Source organism: Pseudorca crassidens, chromosome 20 (genome assembly GCF_039906515.1).
Source record: "Pseudorca crassidens isolate mPseCra1 chromosome 20, mPseCra1.hap1, whole genome shotgun sequence".
In the NCBI taxonomy this organism is placed as follows: Eukaryota; Metazoa; Chordata; class Mammalia; order Artiodactyla; family Delphinidae; genus Pseudorca; species Pseudorca crassidens.
In genome coordinates this window covers 49,648,295-49,669,915 of record NC_090315.1, presented here as the reverse complement: position 1 = coordinate 49,669,915, position 21,621 = coordinate 49,648,295, and the positions used below count along the sequence as shown (strand labels likewise).

The 21,621-nt window shown below is 47.2% G+C and overlaps 1 long non-coding RNA gene across 3 annotated transcripts in view; it reads right to left on the bottom strand.

Annotated features, from left to right (window-relative positions):
• LOC137215159 (uncharacterized) overlaps positions 1 to 21,621 on the bottom strand; it is a 98,822-nt gene that overhangs the window by 64,739 nt on the left and 12,462 nt on the right. For all 3 annotated transcript variants that reach the window (XR_010939177.1, XR_010939175.1, XR_010939176.1), the window contains exons 4-7: positions 17,343 to 17,535; positions 12,437 to 12,629; positions 7,531 to 7,723; positions 2,625 to 2,817 (exon numbers count right to left, since the gene is read on the bottom strand). This is a non-coding gene — a long non-coding RNA (uncharacterized lncRNA). The remainder of the gene's footprint in view (positions 1 to 2,624; positions 2,818 to 7,530; positions 7,724 to 12,436; positions 12,630 to 17,342; positions 17,536 to 21,621) is intronic.

Sequence of the window (21,621 nt, the reverse complement as noted above, 5' to 3'; positions counted from 1 at the left end):
CCAGGGAAGTCCCCTAGGAATGATCTTAGCAAGGGCAGAGCTGGCCACAGGACTGGCAGCTCCATGGGGAGGCTTTACCTATCATGAAGCAACACTGAGATCAGACAGCTTGGTTATATGATGGAACAGACAAGACAAGCCTTAATGGGACTTAAGACCTCTCGTTTCTTTGGCGAATTTAGTTCTTGACAGTCGTCTAGCTCTTGATAACCTTCTGGAAGAACAAGGTGGAGTCTGTGCGATAATACTTCCTACTGCACCTGAATTAGTGTGATAGGACAGGTGGAAGTTAACATTAAGGAAATATATGCCCAGGCAGACTGGCTTCATAATTTTAGAAGCGGCAATATCGCCTCCACTGCCTGGTCAACAGTTAAGGAAGCCCTCCTAAAGTTACGCTGGTTCCTTCCCTTTCTAGGCCCTTTAGTGGCTACTGGTGTTCTTCTTTTTGGCCCTTGTTTGTTTAGCCTTCTGGGCAAGTTTGTGTCTTCTAGCTTCTAAGAGTTTCAAGTAAGGCTCATGAGGGCTCAAGGAATTCAACCCATTCCAGCAGAGGGTGGCCCAGGTCCCTACAGGTCCTTGGAACAGTCAGAGAGGGACTTCTACACCTCTAGGGTAAGCTAGGGTCTGCAGCCCCTGTCTGGCAGGAAGACGTTCCAGAAGATGAGACCCTTGGCCCTTTACCCCTTAAGAATAAAAGGTGTAGAATCCCTCAGGGGATAATGAGACAGACTAGGACCTGGGACCCTTTGCTGCAGTGCTTACACCTGAACAAATGAAATACAAACAAAATACAAAGAAACTATAAGGGACTAAAAATAACTATATGCATGCATGCACAGCTGGGGGAAATTATAGACAAGATACAAAAAGACCAAAAAAAAAGCCAACTGCCACTTGTGAAGAGCTGGGAGCAAAAGCAGGAGTCAGGAGCAAAAGCAGGGTCCTGTGCATGCCCCCTGCACTCACCACCACCAGGGGGGCGGGGGCAGACCACCCAAGCCACCCCTCTGGCCTGACTCCTGGACCCGCCCCTGCCCTCACCCCACATAAGGAACCAGCTCGCTGCCGGCCTCCTCGGAGCAATCAAGGGAAACTGTTACTTGTTTTCACTCCCGCCTGCTGCAGCAGGAGCCCAATAAAGCCCTGCCTGAATTTTCTGTCTGGCCTCTTATCAATTTCTATGGATTAAGGAGGCCAAGATCCCTGGTTGGTAACACTTCACTAATGTTCTCTCCACCCTCTGTCTTAATGGAAATGCAGCTCTCCTGAGGGAACTGTCACTGTCACACAGCCAGCCCTGTTCCACTGACCTCACCATCAAGAGGCACAGTCGGCATCCTCCTTGCTTCTGAACCATTACCACTCAGTCACACTTGGGAAAGACCCTGTTCCTTTGTGCCTTCAGGTAGCAGGCACCCCTACTTGGCTCCGGGCTACTTCCTATTAAGCCACAGGCACAGCTCTCTCTACATCCAGGTTCTGAACCCATAACATGGCTCTCCTCCAACCTTTAACACCACCTCCTCTCTTCCTTCATCAAAGGAGATAACCTGTCTCATCTTGTTCCCCAAAACACCACCTGTATACCTCCCTGCATCAGCAAACCATCCCTGCCTTCCTTCACAGGGTCAGAAATTAATCCCTTACAACGGCCTGGATCCCCCTTCCTGCCCCCTTCCCCTGAACCGAGCTCCATCAGCTGTCCTCCCTCTTTCACATACCCTCACATTTACCTCCTTCTCCTCGGCATTTAGATGTGCTCAAGTACCCCCTCCCCCCGCCCAGGCGATTTCAGAAATAAAACAAAGCTCCAAAACACTCAATTAGCAATTTTTAATTTTTAAAATTCTAAATTATAAAATGATGGTCTTTGCGAAACATCAAAAACAGAAGGAAGATTTCCCTCCACTCAAAGGTCACCAATACCAGTATCTATTATATTTTCCCAGAATGTTATTATTGCAGCAATGAGCTGCCCTGATGTTTGCCACCACCTTTGTCTTGAGTCCTTCTTTTTTTTTTTTTTTTTTTTTGCGGTACGCGGGCCTCTCACTGTTGTGGCCTCTCCCGTTGCGGAGCACAGGCTCTGGACGCGCAGGCTCAGCGGCCATGGCTCACGGGCCCAGCCGCTCCGTGGCATGTGGGATCTTCCCGGACAGGGGCACGAACCCGTGTCCCCTGCATCTGCAGGCGGACTCTCAACCACTGTGCCACCAGGGAAGCCCCCTCGCTTAATTTTTATAAGTACCAAATTTGAAAATAAAAACCTGTGTCATCAGCATGATCTTCTACTTCACTCACCACACTTGGCTATTTCCAAACTCAAATACATATTCAAAGGACCAACATTTGTTATGACTGAAGTAGTACAGAAGAACATCCCACTGGCTCCAAGGCTAACTCCAAAAGAGGAGTTCCAAAAACATTCTGTACAGTGACGTGTCTGGAACACGGGGAGTGCCTCCCATGGCAAGTACTTTCAAGGGGACGACTCTCTCATGACATGTGTCTTCCTCTTCTTATGAACATACTGGATTAGGTATGTCACAAACCCTATGAACCAGAAGTAATTCCAGAAAGGAAGAAGCCTCGCAAGCCGAACCTGAGTGCGAAAGACTTACCTTCCAGCTCCTCCACCAAACGAAAGGCCAGCAGAGTTCATTCCCGCCAGGACGAAGTAGCCCCGCACTGAAGGGGACTCGCCCATGATGCACCTCATGTCCGGGGTGAAGGTCTCGGGGCAATTCACCAACTTCATGATCTCCACAGTCTCCAGTTCTGGCATCCTACGCAGCAGGGAACTCAACAGGGGCTCTGAGCAACAAAAACAGACCCAAACACAGTCGTCAGCTTTAGGGGATTCAAAACTCCCTACCCCTTACACTCTTCTATTCCCTCTCCTTTCGGAAAACGTCTTGTGGAGGTTTTCTAAGATGAGCCAACTGGGCCATCTATCAGAAGCAGAAGCCTTGGGGAAGTATGGGGCATTCCTACAGAGTTCTTGGCATAAAGATGGAGAAAAAAGATACTCTTTAGAAAGGAAAGGAGCTCTGGAAAAGCAAATACTGTATGTGGCCCCAAAATAAAATCTTAAAGTGATCAGTGGTAGTAAAAGAGCTCTTAAATGGCCCCCAAGGAGATTTGCAGCAATTTCACCTTAGGAAATCCTTGCCTTTTACTGCATAAGACAGAGTCTCAGCTTGTTTTAAAATAAGGCCAACACCAGGGAATAATCCAGTGGAACAGTGGCAATAGATGAAGCCAGACTGAAGCTGGCTGGTGGGTACATGGGTTCTTTATACATTCTCTCCACGTTTAAAAGATTGAAATTTCCCAGAAATTAAGTCCAAGTAGAAAGAGGAAAACTCTTCATTATAGACCCTTTCATATATTTTGAATTTGGAATGTGACTGTCTTAACTATTCAATAAATAAAATTATGTTAAAATTGAATAAAAGACTGTATTAACACAATTCTGCTTTCTAAAAAATGTCTTCAGGACTTCCCTGGTGGCGCAGTGGTTAAGAATCTGCCTACCAATGCAGGGGACACGGGTTTGAGCACCGGTCTGGGAAGATCCATACGCCGCAGAGCAACTGAGCCCGTGCACCACAACTACTGAGCCCGCCTGCCACAACTGCTGAAGCCTGTGCACCTAAGAGCCCGTGCTCCGCAACAAGAGAAGCCACTGCAATGAGAAGCCCGCGCACCACAACAGAGTAGCTAGCCCCCGCTTGCCGCAACTTAGAGAAAGCCCGTGCGCAGCAACGAAGACCCAATGCAGCCAAAACTAAATTAACAAAAAAAAAAACTCCTTAAAAAATAAACAAGTAAAACAATAAAAGGACCTATGGGAGACCTTTTCTTACTACTGACATTCTACTGGATGAAGAAGTGAACCAGGCCCTGAGATACATTATTAATCTAGGACAAGTTCAAAAGACAATCCTGAACTATACCCACAGGGCACTGCAAGCTCCCACTAAAAATACAGAGGAAGGAGCTGTTCCTTCACAAATCCCAGGGACCAAGTTCTTCTTAAAACCTGGAACGGGGTCCCCCGAAGACCAACTATTGCCAAAATGGAAGGGCCCCTATAAAGTAATCTGAACCACTCCCACTGCTGTCAAAGTGCAAGGGAAATCTAGTTGGGTACATTTTTCCAGACTAAAGCTTTTACCTCCAGAAACCCCGCAGGTTACAACAGAAGAGCAATACACCTGTAAGCCAGTGGAAGGTCTGAGATACCTATTCAAAAGACAGGCACCATCGACAGATAAGTAAAATGATGTAGTGGGTTGGACTCCTGTTTGCCATTCTTGCTATTGTACTCAGCGGATCATACGTGAACATCTTGTTAGAAATGCTGTAGAGCTTTATACGCTTAATCATCAACATAATAGTCTGCTGTCCCCTAACTGTTTAAGTACTAACAACAGTTATGTGCTTCAAGGGCTATCCGGTCTTAACAGCTGTGAGACAGACATTCAGGTCTGCACCCCCGGAAGGGTTTGTTTTCCTCTGCGGACACCCAAACCATCATATGTTACGGAATTATCGACAGACCCTGTCTTTTCCAACCAAGCCATAGCGTATAAATGCACTGACAATGTTCACTTCATAGGACAGTGTGCTATAAGGACTACAGGGTTAAGAGGGATTTTTATCTGTAACAGAACCAGTCAGGCTCACCACCAAACCCAGAAAGCACTAGGAATGATCTTTTTTCTCTATATATGTTTGTTTGTTTGGCTACGCGGAGTCTTAGTTGTGGCACACAGGATCTTTAGTTGAGAAACGCAGGATCTTTTAGTTGCGGCATGCGTGTGGGATCTAGTTCCCTGACCAGGGATCGAACCCAGGCCCCCTGCATTGGAAGCACAGAGTCTTAACCACTGGACCACCAGGGAAGTCCCCTAGGAATGATCTTAGCAAGGGCAGAGCTGGCCACAGGACTGGCAGCTCCATGGGGAGGCTTTACCTATCATGAAGCAACACTGAGATCAGACAGCTTGGTTATATGATGGAACAGACAAGACAAGCCTTAATGGGACTTAAGACCTCTCGTTTCTTTGGCGAATTTAGTTCTTGACAGTCGTCTAGCTCTTGATAACCTTCTGGAAGAACAAGGTGGAGTCTGTGCGATAATACTTCCTACTGCACCTGAATTAGTGTGATAGGACAGGTGGAAGTTAACATTAAGGAAATATATGCCCAGGCAGACTGGCTTCATAATTTTAGAAGCGGCAATATCGCCTCCACTGCCTGGTCAACAGTTAAGGAAGCCCTCCTAAAGTTACGCTGGTTCCTTCCCTTTCTAGGCCCTTTAGTGGCTACTGGTGTTCTTCTTTTTGGCCCTTGTTTGTTTAGCCTTCTGGGCAAGTTTGTGTCTTCTAGCTTCTAAGAGTTTCAAGTAAGGCTCATGAGGGCTCAAGGAATTCAACCCATTCCAGCAGAGGGTGGCCCAGGTCCCTACAGGTCCTTGGAACAGTCAGAGAGGGACTTCTACACCTCTAGGGTAAGCTAGGGTCTGCAGCCCCTGTCTGGCAGGAAGACGTTCCAGAAGATGAGACCCTTGGCCCTTTACCCCTTAAGAATAAAAGGTGTAGAATCCCTCAGGGGATAATGAGACAGACTAGGACCTGGGACCCTTTGCTGCAGTGCTTACACCTGAACAAATGAAATACAAACAAAATACAAAGAAACTATAAGGGACTAAAAATAACTATATGCATGCATGCACAGCTGGGGGAAATTATAGACAAGATACAAAAAGACCAAAAAAAAAGCCAACTGCCACTTGTGAAGAGCTGGGAGCAAAAGCAGGAGTCAGGAGCAAAAGCAGGGTCCTGTGCATGCCCCCTGCACTCACCACCACCAGGGGGGCGGGGGCAGACCACCCAAGCCACCCCTCTGGCCTGACTCCTGGACCCGCCCCTGCCCTCACCCCACATAAGGAACCAGCTCGCTGCCGGCCTCCTCGGAGCAATCAAGGGAAACTGTTACTTGTTTTCACTCCCGCCTGCTGCAGCAGGAGCCCAATAAAGCCCTGCCTGAATTTTCTGTCTGGCCTCTTATCAATTTCTATGGATTAAGGAGGCCAAGATCCCTGGTTGGTAACACTTCACTAATGTTCTCTCCACCCTCTGTCTTAATGGAAATGCAGCTCTCCTGAGGGAACTGTCACTGTCACACAGCCAGCCCTGTTCCACTGACCTCACCATCAAGAGGCACAGTCGGCATCCTCCTTGCTTCTGAACCATTACCACTCAGTCACACTTGGGAAAGACCCTGTTCCTTTGTGCCTTCAGGTAGCAGGCACCCCTACTTGGCTCCGGGCTACTTCCTATTAAGCCACAGGCACAGCTCTCTCTACATCCAGGTTCTGAACCCATAACATGGCTCTCCTCCAACCTTTAACACCACCTCCTCTCTTCCTTCATCAAAGGAGATAACCTGTCTCATCTTGTTCCCCAAAACACCACCTGTATACCTCCCTGCATCAGCAAACCATCCCTGCCTTCCTTCACAGGGTCAGAAATTAATCCCTTACAACGGCCTGGATCCCCCTTCCTGCCCCCTTGCCCTGAACCGAGCTCCATCAGCTGTCCTCCCTCTTTCACATACCCTCACATTTACCTCCTTCTCCTCGGCATTTAGATGTGCTCAAGTACCCCCTCCCCCCGCCCAGGCGATTTCAGAAATAAAACAAAGCTCCAAAACACTCAATTAGCAATTTTTAATTTTTAAAATTCTAAATTATAAAATGATGGTCTTTGCGAAACATCAAAAACAGAAGGAAGATTTCCCTCCACTCAAAGGTCACCAATACCAGTATCTATTATATTTTCCCAGAATGTTATTATTGCAGCAATGAGCTGCCCTGATGTTTGCCACCACCTTTGTCTTGAGTCCTTCTTTTTTTTTTTTTTTTTTTTTGCGGTACGCGGGCCTCTCACTGTTGTGGCCTCTCCCGTTGCGGAGCACAGGCTCTGGACGCGCAGGCTCAGCGGCCATGGCTCACGGGCCCAGCCGCTCCGTGGCATGTGGGATCTTCCCGGACAGGGGCACGAACCCGTGTCCCCTGCATCTGCAGGCGGACTCTCAACCACTGTGCCACCAGGGAAGCCCCCTCGCTTAATTTTTATAAGTACCAAATTTGAAAATAAAAACCTGTGTCATCAGCATGATCTTCTACTTCACTCACCACACTTGGCTATTTCCAAACTCAAATACATATTCAAAGGACCAACATTTGTTATGACTGAAGTAGTACAGAAGAACATCCCACTGGCTCCAAGGCTAACTCCAAAAGAGGAGTTCCAAAAACATTCTGTACAGTGACGTGTCTGGAACACGGGGAGTGCCTCCCATGGCAAGTACTTTCAAGGGGACGACTCTCTCATGACATGTGTCTTCCTCTTCTTATGAACATACTGGATTAGGTATGTCACAAACCCTATGAACCAGAAGTAATTCCAGAAAGGAAGAAGCCTCGCAAGCCGAACCTGAGTGCGAAAGACTTACCTTCCAGCTCCTCCACCAAACGAAAGGCCAGCAGAGTTCATTCCCGCCAGGACGAAGTAGCCCCGCACTGAAGGGGACTCGCCCATGATGCACCTCATGTCCGGGGTGAAGGTCTCGGGGCAATTCACCAACTTCATGATCTCCACAGTCTCCAGTTCTGGCATCCTACGCAGCAGGGAACTCAACAGGGGCTCTGAGCAACAAAAACAGACCCAAACACAGTCGTCAGCTTTAGGGGATTCAAAACTCCCTACCCCTTACACTCTTCTATTCCCTCTCCTTTCGGAAAACGTCTTGTGGAGGTTTTCTAAGATGAGCCAACTGGGCCATCTATCAGAAGCAGAAGCCTTGGGGAAGTATGGGGCATTCCTACAGAGTTCTTGGCATAAAGATGGAGAAAAAAGATACTCTTTAGAAAGGAAAGGAGCTCTGGAAAAGCAAATACTGTATGTGGCCCCAAAATAAAATCTTAAAGTGATCAGTGGTAGTAAAAGAGCTCTTAAATGGCCCCCAAGGAGATTTGCAGCAATTTCACCTTAGGAAATCCTTGCCTTTTACTGCATAAGACAGAGTCTCAGCTTGTTTTAAAATAAGGCCAACACCAGGGAATAATCCAGTGGAACAGTGGCAATAGATGAAGCCAGACTGAAGCTGGCTGGTGGGTACATGGGTTCTTTATACATTCTCTCCACGTTTAAAAGATTGAAATTTCCCAGAAATTAAGTCCAAGTAGAAAGAGGAAAACTCTTCATTATAGACCCTTTCATATATTTTGAATTTGGAATGTGACTGTCTTAACTATTCAATAAATAAAATTATGTTAAAATTGAATAAAAGACTGTATTAACACAATTCTGCTTTCTAAAAAATGTCTTCAGGACTTCCCTGGTGGCGCAGTGGTTAAGAATCTGCCTACCAATGCAGGGGACACGGGTTTGAGCACCGGTCTGGGAAGATCCATACGCCGCAGAGCAACTGAGCCCGTGCACCACAACTACTGAGCCCGCCTGCCACAACTGCTGAAGCCTGTGCACCTAAGAGCCCGTGCTCCGCAACAAGAGAAGCCACTGCAATGAGAAGCCCGCGCACCACAACAGAGTAGCTAGCCCCCGCTTGCCGCAACTTAGAGAAAGCCCGTGCGCAGCAACGAAGACCCAATGCAGCCAAAACTAAATTAACAAAAAAAAAAACTCCTTAAAAAATAAACAAGTAAAACAATAAAAGGACCTATGGGAGACCTTTTCTTACTACTGACATTCTACTGGATGAAGAAGTGAACCAGGCCCTGAGATACATTATTAATCTAGGACAAGTTCAAAAGACAATCCTGAACTATACCCACAAGGCACTGCAAGCTCCCACTAAAAATACAGAGGAAGGAGCTGTTCCTTCACAAATCCCAGGGACCAAGTTCTTCTTAAAACCTGGAACGGGGTCCCCCGAAGACCAACTATTGCCAAAATGGAAGGGACCCTATAAAGTAATCTGAACCACTCCCACTGCTGTCAAAGTGCAAGGGATATCTAGTTGGGTACATTTTTCCAGACTAAAGCTTTTACCTCCAGAAACCCCGCAGGTTACAACAGAAGAGCAATACACCTGTAAGCCAGTGGAAGGTCTGAGATACCTATTCAAAAGACAGGCACCATCGACAGATAAGTAAAATGATGTAGTGGGTTGGACTCCTGTTTGCCATTCTTGCTATTGTACTCAGCGGATCATACGTGAACATCTTGTTAGAAATGCTGTAGAGCTTTATACGCTTAATCATCAACATAATAGTCTGCTGTCCCCTAACTGTTTAAGTACTAACAACAGTTATGTGCTTCAAGGGCTATCCGGTCTTAACAGCTGTGAGACAGACATTCAGGTCTGCACCCCCGGAAGGGTTTGTTTTCCTCTGCGGACACCCAAACCATCATATGTTACGGAATTATCGACAGACCCTGTCTTTTCCAACCAAGCCATAGCGTATAAATGCACTGACAATGTTCACTTCATAGGACAGTGTGCTATAAGGACTACAGGGTTAAGAGGGATTTTTATCTGTAACAGAACCAGTCAGGCTCACCACCAAACCCAGAAAGCACTAGGAATGATCTTTTTTCTCTATATATGTTTGTTTGTTTGGCTACGCGGAGTCTTAGTTGTGGCACACAGGATCTTTAGTTGAGAAACGCAGGATCTTTTAGTTGCGGCATGCGTGTGGGATCTAGTTCCCTGACCAGGGATCGAACCCAGGCCCCCTGCATTGGAAGCACAGAGTCTTAACCACTGGACCACCAGGGAAGTCCCCTAGGAATGATCTTAGCAAGGGCAGAGCTGGCCACAGGACTGGCAGCTCCATGGGGAGGCTTTACCTATCATGAAGCAACACTGAGATCAGACAGCTTGGTTATATGATGGAACAGACAAGACAAGCCTTAATGGGACTTAAGACCTCTCGTTTCTTTGGCGAATTTAGTTCTTGACAGTCGTCTAGCTCTTGATAACCTTCTGGAAGAACAAGGTGGAGTCTGTGCGATAATACTTCCTACTGCACCTGAATTAGTGTGATAGGACAGGTGGAAGTTAACATTAAGGAAATATATGCCCAGGCAGACTGGCTTCATAATTTTAGAAGCGGCAATATCGCCTCCACTGCCTGGTCAACAGTTAAGGAAGCCCTCCTAAAGTTACGCTGGTTCCTTCCCTTTCTAGGCCCTTTAGTGGCTACTGGTGTTCTTCTTTTTGGCCCTTGTTTGTTTAGCCTTCTGGGCAAGTTTGTGTCTTCTAGCTTCTAAGAGTTTCAAGTAAGGCTCATGAGGGCTCAAGGAATTCAACCCATTCCAGCAGAGGGTGGCCCAGGTCCCTACAGGTCCTTGGAACAGTCAGAGAGGGACTTCTACACCTCTAGGGTAAGCTAGGGTCTGCAGCCCCTGTCTGGCAGGAAGACGTTCCAGAAGATGAGACCCTTGGCCCTTTACCCCTTAAGAATAAAAGGTGTAGAATCCCTCAGGGGATAATGAGACAGACTAGGACCTGGGACCCTTTGCTGCAGTGCTTACACCTGAACAAATGAAATACAAACAAAATACAAAGAAACTATAAGGGACTAAAAATAACTATATGCATGCATGCACAGCTGGGGGAAATTATAGACAAGATACAAAAAGACCAAAAAAAAAGCCAACTGCCACTTGTGAAGAGCTGGGAGCAAAAGCAGGAGTCAGGAGCAAAAGCAGGGTCCTGTGCATGCCCCCTGCACTCACCACCACCAGGGGGGCGGGGGCAGACCACCCAAGCCACCCCTCTGGCCTGACTCCTGGACCCGCCCCTGCCCTCACCCCACATAAGGAACCAGCTCGCTGCCGGCCTCCTCGGAGCAATCAAGGGAAACTGTTACTTGTTTTCACTCCCGCCTGCTGCAGCAGGAGCCCAATAAAGCCCTGCCTGAATTTTCTGTCTGGCCTCTTATCAATTTCTATGGATTAAGGAGGCCAAGATCCCTGGTTGGTAACACTTCACTAATGTTCTCTCCACCCTCTGTCTTAATGGAAATGCAGCTCTCCTGAGGGAACTGTCACTGTCACACAGCCAGCCCTGTTCCACTGACCTCACCATCAAGAGGCACAGTCGGCATCCTCCTTGCTTCTGAACCATTACCACTCAGTCACACTTGGGAAAGACCCTGTTCCTTTGTGCCTTCAGGTAGCAGGCACCCCTACTTGGCTCCGGGCTACTTCCTATTAAGCCACAGGCACAGCTCTCTCTACATCCAGGTTCTGAACCCATAACATGGCTCTCCTCCAACCTTTAACACCACCTCCTCTCTTCCTTCATCAAAGGAGATAACCTGTCTCATCTTGTTCCCCAAAACACCACCTGTATACCTCCCTGCATCAGCAAACCATCCCTGCCTTCCTTCACAGGGTCAGAAATTAATCCCTTACAACGGCCTGGATCCCCCTTCCTGCCCCCTTCCCCTGAACCGAGCTCCATCAGCTGTCCTCCCTCTTTCACATACCCTCACATTTACCTCCTTCTCCTCGGCATTTAGATGTGCTCAAGTACCCCCTCCCCCCGCCCAGGCGATTTCAGAAATAAAACAAAGCTCCAAAACACTCAATTAGCAATTTTTAATTTTTAAAATTCTAAATTATAAAATGATGGTCTTTGCGAAACATCAAAAACAGAAGGAAGATTTCCCTCCACTCAAAGGTCACCAATACCAGTATCTATTATATTTTCCCAGAATGTTATTATTGCAGCAATGAGCTGCCCTGATGTTTGCCACCACCTTTGTCTTGAGTCCTTCTTTTTTTTTTTTTTTTTTTTTGCGGTACGCGGGCCTCTCACTGTTGTGGCCTCTCCCGTTGCGGAGCACAGGCTCTGGACGCGCAGGCTCAGCGGCCATGGCTCACGGGCCCAGCCGCTCCGTGGCATGTGGGATCTTCCCGGACAGGGGCACGAACCCGTGTCCCCTGCATCTGCAGGCGGACTCTCAACCACTGTGCCACCAGGGAAGCCCCCTCGCTTAATTTTTATAAGTACCAAATTTGAAAATAAAAACCTGTGTCATCAGCATGATCTTCTACTTCACTCACCACACTTGGCTATTTCCAAACTCAAATACATATTCAAAGGACCAACATTTGTTATGACTGAAGTAGTACAGAAGAACATCCCACTGGCTCCAAGGCTAACTCCAAAAGAGGAGTTCCAAAAACATTCTGTACAGTGACGTGTCTGGAACACGGGGAGTGCCTCCCATGGCAAGTACTTTCAAGGGGACGACTCTCTCATGACATGTGTCTTCCTCTTCTTATGAACATACTGGATTAGGTATGTCACAAACCCTATGAACCAGAAGTAATTCCAGAAAGGAAGAAGCCTCGCAAGCCGAACCTGAGTGCGAAAGACTTACCTTCCAGCTCCTCCACCAAACGAAAGGCCAGCAGAGTTCATTCCCGCCAGGACGAAGTAGCCCCGCACTGAAGGGGACTCGCCCATGATGCACCTCATGTCCGGGGTGAAGGTCTCGGGGCAATTCACCAACTTCATGATCTCCACAGTCTCCAGTTCTGGCATCCTACGCAGCAGGGAACTCAACAGGGGCTCTGAGCAACAAAAACAGACCCAAACACAGTCGTCAGCTTTAGGGGATTCAAAACTCCCTACCCCTTACACTCTTCTATTCCCTCTCCTTTCGGAAAACGTCTTGTGGAGGTTTTCTAAGATGAGCCAACTGGGCCATCTATCAGAAGCAGAAGCCTTGGGGAAGTATGGGGCATTCCTACAGAGTTCTTGGCATAAAGATGGAGAAAAAAGATACTCTTTAGAAAGGAAAGGAGCTCTGGAAAAGCAAATACTGTATGTGGCCCCAAAATAAAATCTTAAAGTGATCAGTGGTAGTAAAAGAGCTCTTAAATGGCCCCCAAGGAGATTTGCAGCAATTTCACCTTAGGAAATCCTTGCCTTTTACTGCATAAGACAGAGTCTCAGCTTGTTTTAAAATAAGGCCAACACCAGGGAATAATCCAGTGGAACAGTGGCAATAGATGAAGCCAGACTGAAGCTGGCTGGTGGGTACATGGGTTCTTTATACATTCTCTCCACGTTTAAAAGATTGAAATTTCCCAGAAATTAAGTCCAAGTAGAAAGAGGAAAACTCTTCATTATAGACCCTTTCATATATTTTGAATTTGGAATGTGACTGTCTTAACTATTCAATAAATAAAATTATGTTAAAATTGAATAAAAGACTGTATTAACACAATTCTGCTTTCTAAAAAATGTCTTCAGGACTTCCCTGGTGGCGCAGTGGTTAAGAATCTGCCTACCAATGCAGGGGACACGGGTTTGAGCACCGGTCTGGGAAGATCCATACGCCGCAGAGCAACTGAGCCCGTGCACCACAACTACTGAGCCCGCCTGCCACAACTGCTGAAGCCTGTGCACCTAAGAGCCCGTGCTCCGCAACAAGAGAAGCCACTGCAATGAGAAGCCCGCGCACCACAACAGAGTAGCTAGCCCCCGCTTGCCGCAACTTAGAGAAAGCCCGTGCGCAGCAACGAAGACCCAATGCAGCCAAAACTAAATTAACAAAAAAAAAAACTCCTTAAAAAATAAACAAGTAAAACAATAAAAGGACCTATGGGAGACCTTTTCTTACTACTGACATTCTACTGGATGAAGAAGTGAACCAGGCCCTGAGATACATTATTAATCTAGGACAAGTTCAAAAGACAATCCTGAACTATACCCACAAGGCACTGCAAGCTCCCACTAAAAATACAGAGGAAGGAGCTGTTCCTTCACAAATCCCAGGGACCAAGTTCTTCTTAAAACCTGGAACGGGGTCCCCCGAAGACCAACTATTGCCAAAATGGAAGGGACCCTATAAAGTAATCTGAACCACTCCCACTGCTGTCAAAGTGCAAGGGATATCTAGTTGGGTACATTTTTCCAGACTAAAGCTTTTACCTCCAGAAACCCCGCAGGTTACAACAGAAGAGCAATACACCTGTAAGCCAGTGGAAGGTCTGAGATACCTATTCAAAAGACAGGCACCATCGACAGATAAGTAAAATGATGTAGTGGGTTGGACTCCTGTTTGCCATTCTTGCTATTGTACTCAGCGGATCATACGTGAACATCTTGTTAGAAATGCTGTAGAGCTTTATACGCTTAATCATCAACATAATAGTCTGCTGTCCCCTAACTGTTTAAGTACTAACAACAGTTATGTGCTTCAAGGGCTATCCGGTCTTAACAGCTGTGAGACAGACATTCAGGTCTGCACCCCCGGAAGGGTTTGTTTTCCTCTGCGGACACCCAAACCATCATATGTTACGGAATTATCGACAGACCCTGTCTTTTCCAACCAAGCCATAGCGTATAAATGCACTGACAATGTTCACTTCATAGGACAGTGTGCTATAAGGACTACAGGGTTAAGAGGGATTTTTATCTGTAACAGAACCAGTCAGGCTCACCACCAAACCCAGAAAGCACTAGGAATGATCTTTTTTCTCTATATATGTTTGTTTGTTTGGCTACGCGGAGTCTTAGTTGTGGCACACAGGATCTTTAGTTGAGAAACGCAGGATCTTTTAGTTGCGGCATGCGTGTGGGATCTAGTTCCCTGACCAGGGATCGAACCCAGGCCCCCTGCATTGGAAGCACAGAGTCTTAACCACTGGACCACCAGGGAAGTCCCCTAGGAATGATCTTAGCAAGGGCAGAGCTGGCCACAGGACTGGCAGCTCCATGGGGAGGCTTTACCTATCATGAAGCAACACTGAGATCAGACAGCTTGGTTATATGATGGAACAGACAAGACAAGCCTTAATGGGACTTAAGACCTCTCGTTTCTTTGGCGAATTTAGTTCTTGACAGTCGTCTAGCTCTTGATAACCTTCTGGAAGAACAAGGTGGAGTCTGTGCGATAATACTTCCTACTGCACCTGAATTAGTGTGATAGGACAGGTGGAAGTTAACATTAAGGAAATATATGCCCAGGCAGACTGGCTTCATAATTTTAGAAGCGGCAATATCGCCTCCACTGCCTGGTCAACAGTTAAGGAAGCCCTCCTAAAGTTACGCTGGTTCCTTCCCTTTCTAGGCCCTTTAGTGGCTACTGGTGTTCTTCTTTTTGGCCCTTGTTTGTTTAGCCTTCTGGGCAAGTTTGTGTCTTCTAGCTTCTAAGAGTTTCAAGTAAGGCTCATGAGGGCTCAAGGAATTCAACCCATTCCAGCAGAGGGTGGCCCAGGTCCCTACAGGTCCTTGGAACAGTCAGAGAGGGACTTCTACACCTCTAGGGTAAGCTAGGGTCTGCAGCCCCTGTCTGGCAGGAAGACGTTCCAGAAGATGAGACCCTTGGCCCTTTACCCCTTAAGAATAAAAGGTGTAGAATCCCTCAGGGGATAATGAGACAGACTAGGACCTGGGACCCTTTGCTGCAGTGCTTACACCTGAACAAATGAAATACAAACAAAATACAAAGAAACTATAAGGGACTAAAAATAACTATATGCATGCATGCACAGCTGGGGGAAATTATAGACAAGATACAAAAAGACCAAAAAAAAAGCCAACTGCCACTTGTGAAGAGCTGGGAGCAAAAGCAGGAGTCAGGAGCAAAAGCAGGGTCCTGTGCATGCCCCCTGCACTCACCACCACCAGGGGGGCGGGGGCAGACCACCCAAGCCACCCCTCTGGCCTGACTCCTGGACCCGCCCCTGCCCTCACCCCACATAAGGAACCAGCTCGCTGCCGGCCTCCTCGGAGCAATCAAGGGAAACTGTTACTTGTTTTCACTCCCGCCTGCTGCAGCAGGAGCCCAATAAAGCCCTGCCTGAATTTTCTGTCTGGCCTCTTATCAATTTCTATGGATTAAGGAGGCCAAGATCCCTGGTTGGTAACACTTCACTAATGTTCTCTCCACCCTCTGTCTTAATGGAAATGCAGCTCTCCTGAGGGAACTGTCACTGTCACACAGCCAGCCCTGTTCCACTGACCTCACCATCAAGAGGCACAGTCGGCATCCTCCTTGCTTCTGAACCATTACCACTCAGTCACACTTGGGAAAGACCCTGTTCCTTTGTGCCTTCAGGTAGCAGGCACCCCTACTTGGCTCCGGGCTACTTCCTATTAAGCCACAGGCACAGCTCTCTCTACATCCAGGTTCTGAACCCATAACATGGCTCTCCTCCAACCTTTAACACCACCTCCTCTCTTCCTTCATCAAAGGAGATAACCTGTCTCATCTTGTTCCCCAAAACACCACCTGTATACCTCCCTGCATCAGCAAACCATCCCTGCCTTCCTTCACAGGGTCAGAAATTAATCCCTTACAACGGCCTGGATCCCCCTTCCTGCCCCCTTCCCCTGAACCGAGCTCCATCAGCTGTCCTCCCTCTTTCACATACCCTCACATTTACCTCCTTCTCCTCGGCATTTAGATGTGCTCAAGTACCCCCTCCCCCCGCCCAGGCGATTTCAGAAATAAAACAAAGCTCCAAAACACTCAATTAGCAATTTTTAATTTTTAAAATTCTAAATTATAAAATGATGGTCTTTGCGAAACATCAAAAACAGAAGGAAGATTTCCCTCCACTCAAAGGTCACCAATACCAGTATCTATTATATTTTCCCAGAATGTTATTATTGCAGCAATGAGCTGCCCTGATGTTTGCCACCACCTTTGTCTTGAGTCCTTCTTTTTTTTTTTTTTTTTTTTTGCGGTACGCGGGCCTCTCACTGTTGTGGCCTCTCCCGTTGCGGAGCACAGGCTCTGGACGCGCAGGCTCAGCGGCCATGGCTCACGGGCCCAGCCGCTCCGTGGCATGTGGGATCTTCCCGGACAGGGGCACGAACCCGTGTCCCCTGCATCTGCAGGCGGACTCTCAACCACTGTGCCACCAGGGAAGCCCCCTCGCTTAATTTTTATAAGTACCAAATTTGAAAATAAAAACCTGTGTCATCAGCATGATCTTCTACTTCACTCACCACACTTGGCTATTTCCAAACTCAAATACATATTCAAAGGACCAACATTTGTTATGACTGAAGTAGTACAGAAGAACATCCCACTGGCTCCAAGGCTAACTCCAAAAGAGGAGTTCCAAAAACATTCTGTACAGTGACGTGTCTGGAACACGGGGAGTGCCTCCCATGGCAAGTACTTTCAAGGGGACGACTCTCTCATGACATGTGTCTTCCTCTTCTTATGAACATACTGGATTAGGTATGTCACAAACCCTATGAACCAGAAGTAATTCCAGAAAGGAAGAAGCCTCGCAAGCCGAACCTGAGTGCGAAAGACTTACCTTCCAGCTCCTCCACCAAACGAAAGGCCAGCAGAGTTCATTCCCGCCAGGACGAAGTAGCCCCGCACTGAAGGGGACTCGCCCATGATGCACCTCATGTCCGGGGTGAAGGTCTCGGGGCAATTCACCAACTTCATGATCTCCACAGTCTCCAGTTCTGGCATCCTACGCAGCAGGGAACTCAACAGGGGCTCTGAGCAACAAAAACAGACCCAAACACAGTCGTCAGCTTTAGGGGATTCAAAACTCCCTACCCCTTACACTCTTCTATTCCCTCTCCTTTCGGAAAACGTCTTGTGGAGGTTTTCTAAGATGAGCCAACTGGGCCATCTATCAGAAGCAGAAGCCTTGGGGAAGTATGGGGCATTCCTACAGAGTTCTTGGCATAAAGATGGAGAAAAAAGATACTCTTTAGAAAGGAAAGGAGCTCTGGAAAAGCAAATACTGTATGTGGCCCCAAAATAAAATCTTAAAGTGATCAGTGGTAGTAAAAGAGCTCTTAAATGGCCCCCAAGGAGATTTGCAGCAATTTCACCTTAGGAAATCCTTGCCTTTTACTGCATAAGACAGAGTCTCAGCTTGTTTTAAAATAAGGCCAACACCAGGGAATAATCCAGTGGAACAGTGGCAATAGATGAAGCCAGACTGAAGCTGGCTGGTGGGTACATGGGTTCTTTATACATTCTCTCCACGTTTAAAAGATTGAAATTTCCCAGAAATTAAGTCCAAGTAGAAAGAGGAAAACTCTTCATTATAGACCCTTTCATATATTTTGAATTTGGAATGTGACTGTCTTAACTATTCAATAAATAAAATTATGTTAAAATTGAATAAAAGACTGTATTAACACAATTCTGCTTTCTAAAAAATGTCTTCAGGACTTCCCTGGTGGCGCAGTGGTTAAGAATCTGCCTACCAATGCAGGGGACACGGGTTTGAGCACCGGTCTGGGAAGATCCATACGCCGCAGAGCAACTGAGCCCGTGCACCACAACTACTGAGCCCGCCTGCCACAACTGCTGAAGCCTGTGCACCTAAGAGCCCGTGCTCCGCAACAAGAGAAGCCACTGCAATGAGAAGCCCGCGCACCACAACAGAGTAGCTAGCCCCCGCTTGCCGCAACTTAGAGAAAGCCCGTGCGCAGCAACGAAGACCCAATGCAGCCAAAACTAAATTAACAAAAAAAAAAACTCCTTAAAAAATAAACAAGTAAAACAATAAAAGGACCTATGGGAGACCTTTTCTTACTACTGACATTCTACTGGATGAAGAAGTGAACCAGGCCCTGAGATACATTATTAATCTAGGACAAGTTCAAAAGACAATCCTGAACTATACCCACAGGGCACTGCAAGCTCCCACTAAAAATACAGAGGAAGGAGCTGTTCCTTCACAAATCCCAGGGACCAAGTTCTTCTTAAAACCTGGAACGGGGTCCCCCGAAGACCAACTATTGCCAAAATGGAAGGGCCCCTATAAAGTAATCTGAACCACTCCCACTGCTGTCAAAGTGCAAGGGAAATCTAGTTGGGTACATTTTTCCAGACTAAAGCTTTTACCTCCAGAAACCCCGCAGGTTACAACAGAAGAGCAATACACCTGTAAGCCAGTGGAAGGTCTGAGATACCTATTCAAAAGACAGGCACCATCGACAGATAAGTAAAATGATGTAGTGGGTTGGACTCCTGTTTGCCATTCTTGCTATTGTACTCAGCGGATCATACGTGAACATCTTGTTAGAAATGCTGTAGAGCTTTATACGCTTAATCATCAACATAATAGTCTGCTGTCCCCTAACTGTTTAAGTACTAACAACAGTTATGTGCTTCAAGGGCTATCCGGTCTTAACAGCTGTGAGACAGACATTCAGGTCTGCACCCCCGGAAGGGTTTGTTTTCCTCTGCGGACACCCAAACCATCATATGTTACGGAATTATCGACAGACCCTGTCTTTTCCAACCAAGCCATAGCGTATAAATGCACTGACAATGTTCACTTCATAGGACAGTGTGCTATAAGGACTACAGGGTTAAGAGGGATTTTTATCTGTAACAGAACCAGTCAGGCTCACCACCAAACCCAGAAAGCACTAGGAATGATCTTTTTTCTCTATATATGTTTGTTTGTTTGGCTACGCGGAGTCTTAGTTGTGGCACACAGGATCTTTAGTTGAGAAACGCAGGATCTTTTAGTTGCGGCATGCGTGTGGGATCTAGTTCCCTGACCAGGGATCGAACCCAGGCCCCCTGCATTGGAAGCACAGAGTCTTAACCACTGGACCACCAGGGAAGTCCCCTAGGAATGATCTTAGCAAGGGCAGAGCTGGCCACAGGACTGGCAGCTCCATGGGGAGGCTTTACCTATCATGAAGCAACACTGAGATCAGACAGCTTGGTTATATGATGGAACAGACAAGACAAGCCTTAATGGGACTTAAGACCTCTCGTTTCTTTGGCGAATTTAGTTCTTGACAGTCGTCTAGCTCTTGATAACCTTCTGGAAGAACAAGGTGGAGTCTGTGCGATAATACTTCCTACTGCACCTGAATTAGTGTGATAGGACAGGTGGAAGTTAACATTAAGGAAATATATGCCCAGGCAGACTGGCTTCATAATTTTAGAAGCGGCAATATCGCCTCCACTGCCTGGTCAACAGTTAAGGAAGCCCTCCTAAAGTTACGCTGGTTCCTTCCCTTTCTAGGCCCTTTAGTGGCTACTGGTGTTCTTCTTTTTGGCCCTTGTTTGTTTAGCCTTCTGGGCAAGTTTGTGTCTTCTAGCTTCTAAGAGTTTCAAGTAAGGCTCATGAGGGCTCAAGGAATTCAACCCATTCCAGCAGAGGGTGGCCCAGGTCCCTACAGGTCCTTGGAACAGTCAGAGAGGGACTTCTACACCTCTAGGGTAAGCTAGGGTCTGCAGCCCCTGTCTGGCAGGAAGACGTTCCAGAAGATGAGACCCTTGGCCCTTTACCCCTTAAGAATAAAAGGTGTAGAATCCCTCAGGGGATAATGAGACAGACTAGGACCTGGGACCCTTTGCTGCAGTGCTTACACCTGAACAAATGAAATACAAACAAAATACAAAGAAACTATAAGGGACTAAAAATAACTATATGCATGCATGCACAGCTGGGGGAAATTATAGACAAGATACAAAAAGACCAAAAAAAAAGCCAACTGCCACTTGTGAAGAGCTGGGAGCAAAAGCAGGAGTCAGGAGCAAAAGCAGGGTCCTGTGCATGCCCCCTGCACTCACCACCACCAGGGGGGCGGGGGCAGACCACCCAAGCCACCCCTCTGGCCTGACTCCTGGACCCGCCCCTGCCCTCACCCCACATAAGGAACCAGCTCGCTGCCGGCCTCCTCGGAGCAATCAAGGGAAACTGTTACTTGTTTTCACTCCCGCCTGCTGCAGCAGGAGCCCAATAAAGCCCTGCCTGAATTTTCTGTCTGGCCTCTTATCAATTTCTATGGATTAAGGAGGCCAAGATCCCTGGTTGGTAACACTTCACTAATGTTCTCTCCACCCTCTGTCTTAATGGAAATGCAGCTCTCCTGAGGGAACTGTCACTGTCACACAGCCAGCCCTGTTCCACTGACCTCACCATCAAGAGGCACAGTCGGCATCCTCCTTGCTTCTGAACCATTACCACTCAGTCACACTTGGGAAAGACCCTGTTCCTTTGTGCCTTCAGGTAGCAGGCACCCCTACTTGGCTCCGGGCTACTTCCTATTAAGCCACAGGCACAGCTCTCTCTACATCCAGGTTCTGAACCCATAACATGGCTCTCCTCCAACCTTTAACACCACCTCCTCTCTTCCTTCATCAAAGGAGATAACCTGTCTCATCTTGTTCCCCAAAACACCACCTGTATACCTCCCTGCATCAGCAAACCATCCCTGCCTTCCTTCACAGGGTCAGAAATTAATCCCTTACAACGGCCTGGATCCCCCTTCCTGCCCCCTTCCCCTGAACCGAGCTCCATCAGCTGTCCTCCCTCTTTCACATACCCTCACATTTACCTCCTTCTCCTCGGCATTTAGATGTGCTCAAGTACCCCCTCCCCCCGCCCAGGCGATTTCAGAAATAAAACAAAGCTCCAAAACACTCAATTAGCAATTTTTAATTTTTAAAATTCTAAATTATAAAATGATGGTCTTTGCGAAACATCAAAAACAGAAGGAAGATTTCCCTCCACTCAAAGGTCACCAATACCAGTATCTATTATATTTTCCCAGAATGTTATTATTGCAGCAATGAGCTGCCCTGATGTTTGCCACCAC